We start from the raw sequence: 12,069 nt of genomic DNA, 5'->3' as shown, positions 1-12,069 counted from the left end.
AGCAGCTGCCAGGCCTGCCTGCAGGCGGCTGAACGGCAGCCAAGGTATTGAAGGTGTCCGTTCAGCTCTGCACAGGACTTCGCCTACTCATTTGAAGGCTTCCTCCTTCACCGACTCCTCCCTGCTCCCCGATAAGGTGTGGGCCCCACAAGAGCAGGGGCTGCCTCTCCTGTGTGCTCTGCACCCCAAAGTCAAGAGTCACACCTAATCCGCAGGAAAACTCAAGGAGTACAGAATTCTATTTCCAAAATGATCCTGCCCTCATTTTTTTTTTTTATTGTGCTAAAATTCTACTGGGAAATCTCATTTGTTCTTTATAACATAAACTTTATGACTCTCCCAAGTTTTTAAAAATATTATCGAGAGGGTGTGCACCTGTGGAGGCCAGAGGACAGCACTACGGAGTGGATTCTCTCCCTCCACCTCTCCTTGGGTCCTGGGGAAGCGCATCACTGCTGAGCCATCCCAACAGCCTCATTATCAGGTTTTCTGTGTGCAGTTTGGTAGCGATAAGGGCGCCCTGTCGTAGGAGACAGCCATCACCGGTGGCAGCACACCCCTCTTCAGCTCTTCATTTGCAAAACCACACCCCTCCCCAGCACTTCCTAGCTCACTGTCCCCCTCCCTTTGTCCCTGGAAGCCACTTTACATCCTTTACTAGTCTGGGGTCTGAACGTGGGTCCTCAAGCTTGCACACAAGCTCCGTCCACTGAGCACACCCCTCTAGTTTGTCTTCTCAAGGCTTTTTTCTCTTAGCACAAAGACAGCAGGTCACAAGTGCCAGACGTCCTTCTGTTTGAAGGCTGAAGGCTATTCATTCTGTGCACAGGCCACGTTCTGTCTGTTTCTTCATCCACCAGTAGATGCCCCTTCCACGTTCTAGCTCTCGCAAACACAGCTATGAGCACAGCACGCAAGTGTCTCTCCTGAACCCAATTCTTTTGAGCATATACCCAGAAGTGGAGCTGCTGGATTGCATGGAGACTCTATTCTAATTTTTTGAGCAACTGCCAACACTAAAATAACTTCTAGGAGGAAATTCTGTAGCTTTTTTCCCCCTTCCACCCCACCCTCAGAGCTCTATCAGCCCCTGTGAACTTAACTCTCCTACGCCAGGGATTTTGCACAGGTGGCCACATCCATCAGCTTGCTGCCAGCTGAACTTCGTTACCCTTCCCAGTTCAACTCAGATTCCCCTTCTTTAAAAATCCTTTCCCTGAGGCTGGGGAATGTAGCCCAGTAGGTAGCCTGCCAGTCTAGCGCGTATGAGGTCCTGGGTTCGATTCCCAGCACTGCATCAAGCAGATGTGTGGGCAGATCTCTAATCCCCGCACTCTGGTGTGGATAAGGAGTTCAAGGCCAAGGATGGCTACATGGTTCTAGGTTAGCCTGTGCAACATGAAATTCTATCTCTAAAAATAAAATTAAATCCTTCATTGTGCTCTGTGTTTGAGTTAACATCTCCTTCCTGGGCCTGGGTCCCCTGATCATATTCCAACCGTATGGTACATTCCCACTGTCTCCTTCTGATGTGCGATTCCCCTCTGGATACCATTGGGGTTAATAAAGAAGTTGCTTTTGGGCCTCTAGCAAGGCAGAATTGAGTAAGGTGAGAATTTCAAGCAGATAGAGGAAGAAAAAAGGCGGAGTCAGGAAGATACCATGTAACCGCTGGAGGAGAAAGACACCCGCCCGCATTACCGGCAAACGACAAGCCTCATGATAAAATTAAAATAATAGGAATGGGTTGATTTAAGATGTAAGAGCTAGATCACAAGAAGCTTAAGCTATTGGCCAAACAGTATTGCAACGGCCGGGAACGAACGAGCAGTCTTCGTCCCACCCCTCAGGACCACAGGCTGTATCCCTGGGGGCAGGGGCTGCCTCTCTGTTGAACACAGGCTCAGTAACTAAGGACTGTACAGTGCATTTGTTTACCCATTGTTTATGCAAATATCTTTGCATAGGTCTAGGTCCAAGACACAGCCATTTGCGCTGCTAATCCTCTGAAAACCAGAGTTACCCAGAGGCAGTTCCAACCCGTGATACCAACCTAACCTGTAGTTCATGGTGCTACAGACCCGAAGTCTCTTCAGATTGCTTTCCTAGAGGGAGGCTGAGAGCTTTTAAAAATCATGTTTCTTCCACTACTATTACTAATCCTGGTCCACACCCTAATCAGGCCAGACAGTATGAGCAGAGAAAATGCAGCATAAGACAGCTAGTCATTTTCAGCCCCGCCCCTCTCCAGACCTGATGTGAAGGAAAAACTGGCAAAAATTAAGATTTCATTAAGAGTAGCGGGGCCTGATGTTGGGAGCAGTGAGACCCCAGATCCTGAATTCTTGTTAACAACTTGTAATCCCCTGATCTGAGTGCCTACAGCTGCTCTGAGCACAAAACCTTCAGGAGTTCCTGATGGCAGGAGAGTGGTTTCTGATGGGTTTGGCTGGGGCGTGGCTCTCTCTATATAATCTGCCCCTGAACACAATAAAGGGGGCATTCTTGGGAAATTCAAGGATGACCCGTGTCGCTGTCTCTCTATCTGTGTGTGTCTCTGTATTTTAACCTCCAACCCCCTTGCCCGAAGCTTGGTAACTGGGTAATAGCGCACAGAGCGCAGACATGGGGGCACAGTGCGTGGCAGCCTACAGCCTAGTGGTTTAGTATGCAAGGCTCAGGGTTAAGTCCCAGCATCTGCCCACCCCCAACTCTCATGAAGAGAACATGTCAGAACCTTCTGAAGACTTCCAGAATTATATTACATGAGACCATGATTTCAAGGTACTGGTACACCATGGTGAGCTTGGGTTCTGGTTCTTGCTTTCATATGTTGGATGGATGAAGTTCTTGGTCCTGTTAGGCCAGGAAGACAGTCCTGGGGGGTTGTCAGTCAATCCACAATCTCTACACAGGTACACACACTACACTCATACATACAACATACACACCATATACACATACACACTACACACACATACACACATACATATACACACACTACACATACTACATACAACATAAACGGAGAGAGAGAGCGAGGGAGAGAGAGAGAGAAGGGTTGGGATGTAGTTCACTGAATGAGTGCTTGTCTAGCAAGCACAAAGCTCTGAGTTCGAGCCCCACACCGTACAAACTAGTGTGGTGGGCACGCCTATAATCCTAGCACTCAAGTGGTAGAGGCAGGTGGATCCAGAGTTCAAGATCATGGTGGAGAACTTGGCGAGTTTGAGGCCAGCCTGGGATATGTGAGACCTTGCCTCAAAAAGTGAAAAGAGCACATTAAAAAGAAGAGCTGGAGAAATGGCTCAGCAGTTAAGAGCACTGAGGTCCTGAGTTCAATTCCCAGCAACCACACGGTGGCTCACAACCATCAATAGTGAGATCCGGTGCCCTCTTCTGACATAAAGTCATACATGCAGATAGAGCATTCATATACATAAAATAAATAAATAAATAAATAAATGAATAAATAAATAAAAATAAATCCTCCTAAAAAGAAGAAATGACAAATAGGAAATAGGATTATTATGCCTGGGTGGTAGGTAAGTGCAGCCATTGAATAAAGTAATATGTGCTTTTTTTAAAAGTTATTTTTAATTTATTTGTATGTGCGTGCTTGCATGTATGCATGTGTGTGTCCGTGTCTGTGTCCGTGTGTCTGTAGGAACCCAAGGAAGCCAGAAGAGGACATCAGATCCTCTGGAACTGAACTGGAGCTCCGGCTGTTTTGAGCTGCCATGTGGGTTCTAGGAGCCAAACCCAGGTCTTCCGCAAGAGCAGCCAGTGACCCTAACCATCTCTCCAGCCCCGATGACAGCATTATAAGCAGGGCTGCTGCCAGACAGCAATGGGCTTTCCTAAAGAGTCTTCCTAGTGCAAGCACAGTATGGCCTTCAGCCAGCACAGTCTGTGCTGGGATGTGGGTCCAGGCCAGCTCGCTTCCTCACACCAACGCCTAGCCTCCTTTGAAATGCTGGTCACAGTCTCCACTTGGAAGCACTCATCAGAGTGAGGTCCCGTGCCCACCCGCCCCTTGCTTCTGTTTCTTCTAAGAGCTGAGGAGGCTTGGGAAAGAGCAGCTTTCTACTTTGGGATGGATTTTAGTTTTAAAGTCTCTGGATTCCTTAAAGGAACCGTTTGCACTCAGGGTGTGTGAAGAGCACTTGCAGGCAGCTCCTCTTTCCTGCTGGCCCTGCCTCCCACCCGACCTCTGTCCTTGCAAACCCCTGAGCTGCTTCTTGGGAACCATCCAAGGAAACCCGAGTTCCCAGGATCACAGCATTAAAAACCCAGTGGCCCGGAGCAGGACCGCCCAAAAGCTCTTACTGTAGAGACAAACATACCCTGTTTGATTCAGACTACACTCACATACAGACTGCCCATAAGCCCAAGAGATGCTCGGCAGGCAAAGGGATGTGTGGCGAAGCCAAGCCTCGTGACTCGCGTTTGGTAAGACCCGCTTGGCAAGAGGAGAGAACCAACTCCTGCCAGTTGTCCTCTGATCTCGTCAGCCATACCTTGGCGCAAGCGCACCCTAGCTTACACCCACCCCACACATGCACACACAAAATAAGTAAATAAATGCGATTTTAAAAATACACTGGGTGTGGTGGCACACGCCTTTAATCCTAGGACTCGGGAGGCAGAGGCAGGAGGATCTCTGGGAGCTGAGTTCCAGGACAGCCAGGGCTACAGGGTGAGAACCTGTCTCAAAATACCAAAATAATAATAATTTAAATTTTTAATAAAAATACTTTCCATGGGCCAGTGAATGACTCAGAAGGTAAAGGTGCTTGCCACCAAGTCCAGTGACCTGAGTTTGATCCTTGGGCCCCACATGGCGGAAGGAGAGAGCCAACTCCTACAAGTCATCCCTTGACCCCTAACCATGGCACCTACATAATACCTCAACACCTCTCAGACAGACGCAAAACAAAATGTTTTTAAAAATTATGCATGTAGATTTCTAGTCTTTCTTCTCTTTCACGGTTTAAAAAGACAGGGCAAGAACACTTAGCCAACTGTCAAACCACTGGTAAGACAACACATGAACTGGTGGCAAATGCCTGCCAGAACCAGAGTGGTGAAGGCAGGAGGATCAGGCTATATAGCTTGTGGAGATCAGCCTGGGATACAAGGCCCCCAGTCTCTAAAAACCAAACCCAACCCGAACAAATAAAAGAAGTTGCTTACAACCTGCAAAAATCAACCTGGAAGTCACCCATTGTCCATCCAGGGCCCCACCATCAGTACCATGTACACCCAGGACCCCACCATCAGTACCATGTCCATCCAGGACCCCACCATCAGTACCATGTCCATCCAGGACCCCACCATCAGTACCATGTCCACCCAGGACCCCACCATCAGTACCATGTCCATCCAGGACTTTGTCAGTCCCAGAAGTCTGCCCCCAAGAGGCCCTCTCCCTGCATCACTTGCCTAGGAAGCAAATTCTCTGCACATTTTATTTTGCCTTTGATTCTCTTTTTAAAAAACATTTTTAAATATTTAAGATAAGTATGGGAGGGGTGAGAGAGAGTTGTGTGCCTCTGTGTGTGTGTGTATGTGTGTGTGTGTGTGTGTGTGTGTGTGCGTGCACAGCAGTACACATGTGCAAAGGCCAGAAAAGGGCTCCATGTGTCATCCTCTAACTCTCCCTACCTTACTCCTTGGTGGCAGTGGTTCTCAACCTATGGGTCGCAAATGACATTTCGCAGGGGTCACATATCAGATATCCTGCACATCAGATAATTTGCATTAAAATTCATAACAGTAGCAAATTACAATTAGGAAGTAGCAATGAAAATACTTGTATGGTTGGGGGGGTCACTACAACACGAGGAACCGTATTAAAGGGTTGCAGCATTAGGAGGGTTGAGAACCACGGCTTTGAGGCAAGGTCTCTCCCTGAACCTTGGGCTCTTGTTTCCAGTAAACCCCAGAGATGGTCCAGTCTCCATCCTCGACAAAGCTGGGGTTATAGGCAATGAAGAGATACACAGTCTGTTGCAAGCTAGGATCCGAACTCCTGATTGTAGAACAAGTGCTTTTAGCCACTGAGACACCACTCTGGCCTCCACTTTCGCTACCTCCTCCCGGGAAGAAGGGCTGAAATGAACAAGCCCAAATTAGATGTTCCTTGGGACTTACTTCTGACATCCCACAATGCCTGGTCTGGGGAAGCCATGGGACCAGGTATGGTATCACTGGTTGACTTACGATGGATCCAACCGAAATCAGACTCTTCCTCTGTGTTACCTTTGGGCTCCCACCAGTGCCACCCAGATGCCAGCCTCCTCTTTCTAAGAACATCATGAGACGCGACCATCTTAACCCTCCAACACTCATAGTGATGGAGAAGCATGGACCCCGAAGCCCCGTGCACCTTTGCTTAGTGTTAGAGGATTTGGGTCAAGGCAGTATCCTGACTGAACTGACCCTACAATCCAGACTCCTGAATTCCTGATGGCCTTCAGGTAGAAGCACACGAATCTAGCACGCCAGAACCTGTGGGGGAAAACTAGTCCCTTCGGAGCACAACACCTCAGAAAACAAAACTGACGTAACATGGTAGAGCAAAATCACTCATTCCTACACCCAGTACCGCTGGGTCCATGACACTGCCCTTCCCTGTCTTTCCAAGGGATTGGTGTGCGGAGAAGCAGCATTTTCCTTAGTCTGCCGTCCCAGAGACTGCGTGGCTCAGTGGGTAAGGCAATCTCAGACAACCAACATCTCCTTCCAGAAGGACAATGAGCAGACAGGCTCTGACAATGTCAAACCACTGCCATGTCTTTCAGGAACCCCTACCCTTAACTCCTTCTCAACACACGGCTGTGGAGCGTGTGCGGCATAGAGAGAGGGGGCTTCTGGAAGGAGGATCACCCTGCGTTGGCTTTCAGCTTCAACTCTCTGCTCCTAAGAATCACCCACAGGGTCTGAGGATGTGGCGCTCATTGGTAAAGTGCTCACCACCCAGCACGCTCGAGGCCCTGTGTCCCAGCCCCAGGACCTGAGCTCCTATCCCCAGAACCCAAGGTAGAATTAAACAACTGACTCCCCAAAGTTGGCCTCTGACCTCTACGCACATGCTTCGGCAAGCACATACCCACACATCCACACTAATAGTAAATAAAATAAAATAAAATAAAATAAAATAAAATAAAATAAAAAGAAATCATCTTAGAGTTGGGAAAGTCAATCTCAGGTCTTGCCTCTGATCTCAGGCTTGTCTTTCCCCTTCCTTGAGCCTCAGTTTCCCCATTTGCAAGATCAGCAGATTAGACTTCTGAAGCTGAGGCCCTTGCTGGTTCCAACATTCTAGGTCCAAAAGTGCCCAGCATGCAAATGGGAGGGCAGCTGAGCCTGTAAATCTAGGCCAAGGGAGCTGGGAGCCCAAGTAAACAGCTGAACGGCAGCAGGCTGTGCACCAGGGCTAAACAGCCATTCTGAGCTAGGACTGGGGGCTTGAAGAGGGCAGTGAGGAGTCCAACCCAAGGTGTGGTGGCTGGAACAGCTTAGCACGGACCCACCTGTCAGATCTTCTGCCCTGGTCCTTGGGCCATCTGGAAGTGGTCCAGGCAAGCCTGGCCTGTGGCGGGGGAAGGAAAACCAACAGAACTCCCGGAGAGGGAGGCCCAGTGCCAAGGCTGGAAAAAAAAAAAAAAAAAAAGACACTGCCTAGGCAGGCTAAGCTAGGCGTGCGCCACCTGTCCAGGCAGGGGGAAAAGCAGGACTCAATGGAACAGTCCAGAAAAGATCCATACGCTAAGAAAATTATCCAACCTGACCCTCACATGGCCAGGCCCCTTGGGGATCACATGAAGGACACCAGAAGGGGGGTCTGGCTTCTGTGTGCCTCTAACGGCTGGCCCTTCTTGAATCACATGGGTCAGCACCACCTCCCCCCTCTAACTGCTCCATTGAAGGATCCCCCTGTAACCTGCAGGCAATGAGAGAATCCGGACACGGAAGTGTTTCTTGAGGCTGCTCAGTGCAAGATGTGCTCCCCTGTGCGCCAGAGTGCTCATCGTAAAAGAGAAAGGAAACAGAACAGCAGCCAGAGGCAGATTTCCACACACCCCACTGGGAAGACGCGGGAACTTTCCCCGATGCCAACTCCCTAGGATCCTGCCCTAGACTCTCCACAGAGAGGAGCTTAGAGCCCAAGGCCTTCCACTCTAGCACAAGAGGCTGGAGAGAGGGTTCCCTTCCAGCCTCAGAACCAAAGTGCAGAAACATGACGGTATAAATCTGATGCCTCCCTGTCCTCCCCACCCCCACATTGCCAGGGCAAGCGGCTCATACGGAATGTGAGCAGGAGCCACCTCTTCTGTCCCCAGCGTAGATGGAGAAAGGCCTGAGCCTGTGACATCTGGAACCCAAGCAACAGTTGGAGAGTGCAGGGCCCTGCCAACATCCTGGGAACTCACGGGCTCCCTCATAGGAAAGAGGGCAACCATTTGGGCCTCCCACGGAGTCCAGGAATCTTGTCCTTGATCATTAGTTATGTGTGAAGGTCACAAGTTAATCCTTGCCCCCTGTATGGTCTTCTACAGTGCCCCTCTGTGTCCCGGGTGTCCAGCCCACAGCTAGCTTTGCTGCTCCTGTCTTTTTGAATTAAGTTTGAGAAAGTCTGGTGGCTGCTGCTGGGTCTTGTTCAGTGCTGGGGGTGGAGCCCAGGGCCTCGTGTGATGAGCAAGCACTCTACCACTGAGACCCGCCCATCACCCCCACAAGAATTATCTCAACCTCGTGATCAAATGACTCCCCTGCCTTAAGACCTAGAATGAAATGTGTCTACACTGTCCACCTTAGGCAGCTCCTGGCCCATGGAAAATGCTTCCGTCTACCTCTGCCCCATCTCTGCGGGGATGCTCCAAGACAACCCTTGCCTGCCTAGTCCTTCTCATCATGGAACGACCCCAACCCTCCCACGACCCACCCTCACTCCCTGAATGGCGCTCCACCCAGCACATTTCCATACTTACGATGTATTATTGTTGCTACCATCTGAGCACCGCTCTGACACCATCTTCCTCTCTCCTGTCCCCCAAGGGATGCCAGTGTCCCGATCACTACAAACCAGTTCTTTGCTTTTTTTTCCTCCTCTCGCCCTCCTAATATAACAAACTACAGAGTATGTGCCACCATTACCTCATCCCAGTCTAGGGGCCCCAGCGCTCCCATCTCAGAGGAGGAGACTGGCCATCCTCGATCGCAACAGCCAACAGAAGTAACAGCCAGACTGCAGCATCGGAAGCCCTCTAGGGCCCCTCGCCATATCTCCCCTGATTTCCTGATTAGGCAGGCCTGGCCTTGGGTGACACCCGATTGTCCATCAGATTTACCACCATCTCTCTTGTTCTCTCCTGTCATCTCTTTGGGGTCTGGGTCTGGAGAACTTTGATCAGTTCTGAGGGAGAGATTTTGTGGCAGGTCTCAGTGGGGAAGCTGTTTGAGACCCTTCTATTAAGAGATCAACCTTCATGTTAGCCTTCCAAACAAAAACCAGAGGGCGGCCCTGGAGGGACAAGTGGGGGACTCCGGCTGCACCCGCAAACTTGCATGGTCTCACTTACTTAGGGTCCTGCCCCTTCGCTCTGCCCTCCTAAATTCCTAGATTGGCCAACTACCTGGCTCAGAGCCACACACTCATCAGAGGAGCAAACCTCCACTTTGCAGGGTCCCCCATAGCAGCAATCCAGGATAAATCTCCTGTCCCTGCCCTATGGCAGAGAACAATTGTCTGCTTAAAGGGGCCAACGTGGTAATCAGAACATGGTGTTTCCTTCTCAAATGCACCCCCAATGCTCACATCAAGTTTCGAGCAAAAGTTACTCTCTGGTAGGGGTATCGTATCTCCCTTGAAGCCCTTGTAATTTATCTACATAGTTTCTTGGTCTGGCTGGACAGGAAGTGCCTAGCCTCAGCCCAGGGCTCTGTCATTCCTATTTTACTGGTAAAGAACCAAGGATCCTGGAGGGCTCTCCACCCCCGCGATTGCTTCTACAAGCACGAATCTATAATCCGGTAACAGACAGAAACAAGAGTAGATGGTGTCCACCAACAACAACACATAGGGGCTCGCAAGACCAGCGAGGGTGCCCTATCTCTCAAAAGCAACCAGAGTCCCAGGTGTTTTGTCAAGAGGGCCCAGGCAGATGGCACCTGTCCCAGCCAACAGGGGGGCCCCCGAGGGCCGAAGCCGGAGCGATGCGGGAGGCGGGAGTACCCCCACAGGGGCCGGGTGCGGCTGCAAGGGTGCAGGATTTTGGAGTCACCCTGGGGGACAGGTTCAGCGTGATACTTCCGGTAAGAACGGAAACCCGACTGGGGCCCCACAGTTCGTCCCCCGGCGCAAGGGGCGCAGACTCACCCGGAGGCAGCGGGTCGCACTGGGGTCCCTCTGCCCGGTACGCCAGGGGGCTGGGGGTTCCGCGAAAACCCCCACCCCACCCCAGGCATTCATGGCCGGGGAGCCGGAGACGGAGAGCGCAGCGTGGAGAGGGAGCGCAGCCCGGCTACTCTGCGGTGGGGATTAGCCAGCACGGCGGCCAAAGCGCGGAGAGCTCGAGGGGAGGGACCGAGGGCGCCCCGCAAGGAGGCGCCGCCCAACCTGCCCACCCTGCGCCCCTGCGCCACCGGGCGGGGACCAGGACCCCGGGGCGGAGGCAGGCTGAAGGGCCTGGCACTACACACGTTGTGCAGGGTCCCTGACCTCGTACTCTGCGGCAGGGGGATGGCTGTTTAGGGGAACACTTGCGAGGTAAATGGGAGCTGGGAGTTCCTGCTCTGCGACCTCACCTGGCGGTAAAACTCACCTTCCCGTGCGCGCAGACAGCCGCCTTTTCTCCACCGCAGCTCCCTGTCGCCCAGCCCAGTGTCTGGCGGAGGAGGGAAGGAGGGAAGGAAGCGAGGTTTTCCCCAGCCTCTCAGCTCACGACCCTCGGCTAGCTTCCCACTCCCGGGTCCTCCAGACGCTTTCAGGATCGCCACTTTGAGCCCCAGGTCGGGTAGAGTGGTGCGGCCCGGGAGTGGCCCCAAAAAAGGGCGCGTTACCAGTTTGGCAGAAAACTTTCCAGCGAATCACAGGCAGACTTCTCCTCTCAGCCTGGAGCGGGGGAGGGTCCTACGAACTGAGAGCCGTCTCACCTGCCTGGAAGTTTGCCTGGAAACGCCGCGACTCCAGGCACGGATCTACGTTCCTCGCCAACTCAGAATTCCGACAAGGGTCAGAGCCAGGGTCTGCTTCGTGGGTGCGCGCCCAACTCTTTGAAATCAAGGCCTGAGAAGTCCTTGGACCGCCGGTGTCCTGAGAAGCTGGTTGAAGACAAAAGGCGCCTCCTACTGGGGATGACCGCTCTCCTGGACAAACTGCATAGCTTGGCTACAGCCAAGCTCCCTTGGGATTCCTGGGTACTCCCAGTCTGCAAATTCACCGTGCTGTATTCTGCCGGAGTCCAATCACACACTGTAGGCTGCTACTTCTAACTTGCAGTAACAGCTAGCAAATGATGAATTTGAGGATGATTTGTGAATTGGGAGGTGCAAAAGGCGTTTTTGGAAATAGAGGCTTGGAGCGCAAAAGTTACTGCAGTATCCTTACCTTGAACTCAGCCTGGGTTCCCATCCGCTCCCCTGACCATTCTCCCTCAATCCTCCACAAACCTGAAGATAGTTATTGGTTACACGCAACGCCCAGGCCTCTAGGCTGCAATTCATCCTGACAGACTGGAGGCAGGTCATTCAGACTGTCTCTAAGGTGGAAACAAGGAATACTGGTACTTTTCCACCCCTGGGATCCAGGCCCAGCCCCGCCCCACTCCGCATCTCATCCAGCTGGGCGGGTCCATCTATCTCGTTTATCTCGGAAAACCAACCTCAAGGGTGGAGAGGCAAAAAACTTCACAGTCAAAAGCTGGGGCTATGAGTAAAGCCGAGAGAGTGGCAGACGAAGTTGCGCCGCTCATTGCCTCCCCTGTTCAACTCTCCGCCCCCATGTGGTTCTTTCCCTGTATCTTCCCACACAGGAGCGGCCAGCCAATTTACACACCCCACTAT

The 12,069-nt window shown here is 51.6% G+C and overlaps 1 protein-coding gene across 1 annotated transcript in view; it reads right to left on the bottom strand.

Annotated features, from left to right (window-relative positions):
• Positions 1–11,288, bottom strand: part of Tmem51 (transmembrane protein 51) — a 48,774-nt gene extending 37,486 nt beyond the window's left edge. The window contains exon 1 of the mRNA XM_038333714.2: positions 11,161–11,288. The gene's annotated coding sequence lies outside the window, so the exon portion shown is untranslated. The remainder of the gene's footprint in view (positions 1–11,160) is intronic.
• Positions 11,289–12,069: the final 781 nt, after the last annotated feature.

Source organism: Arvicola amphibius, chromosome 6 (genome assembly GCF_903992535.2).
Source record: "Arvicola amphibius chromosome 6, mArvAmp1.2, whole genome shotgun sequence".
Classification (NCBI taxonomy): Eukaryota; Metazoa; Chordata; class Mammalia; order Rodentia; family Cricetidae; genus Arvicola; species Arvicola amphibius.
This window is presented reverse-complemented; position numbering and strand designations above follow the sequence as displayed.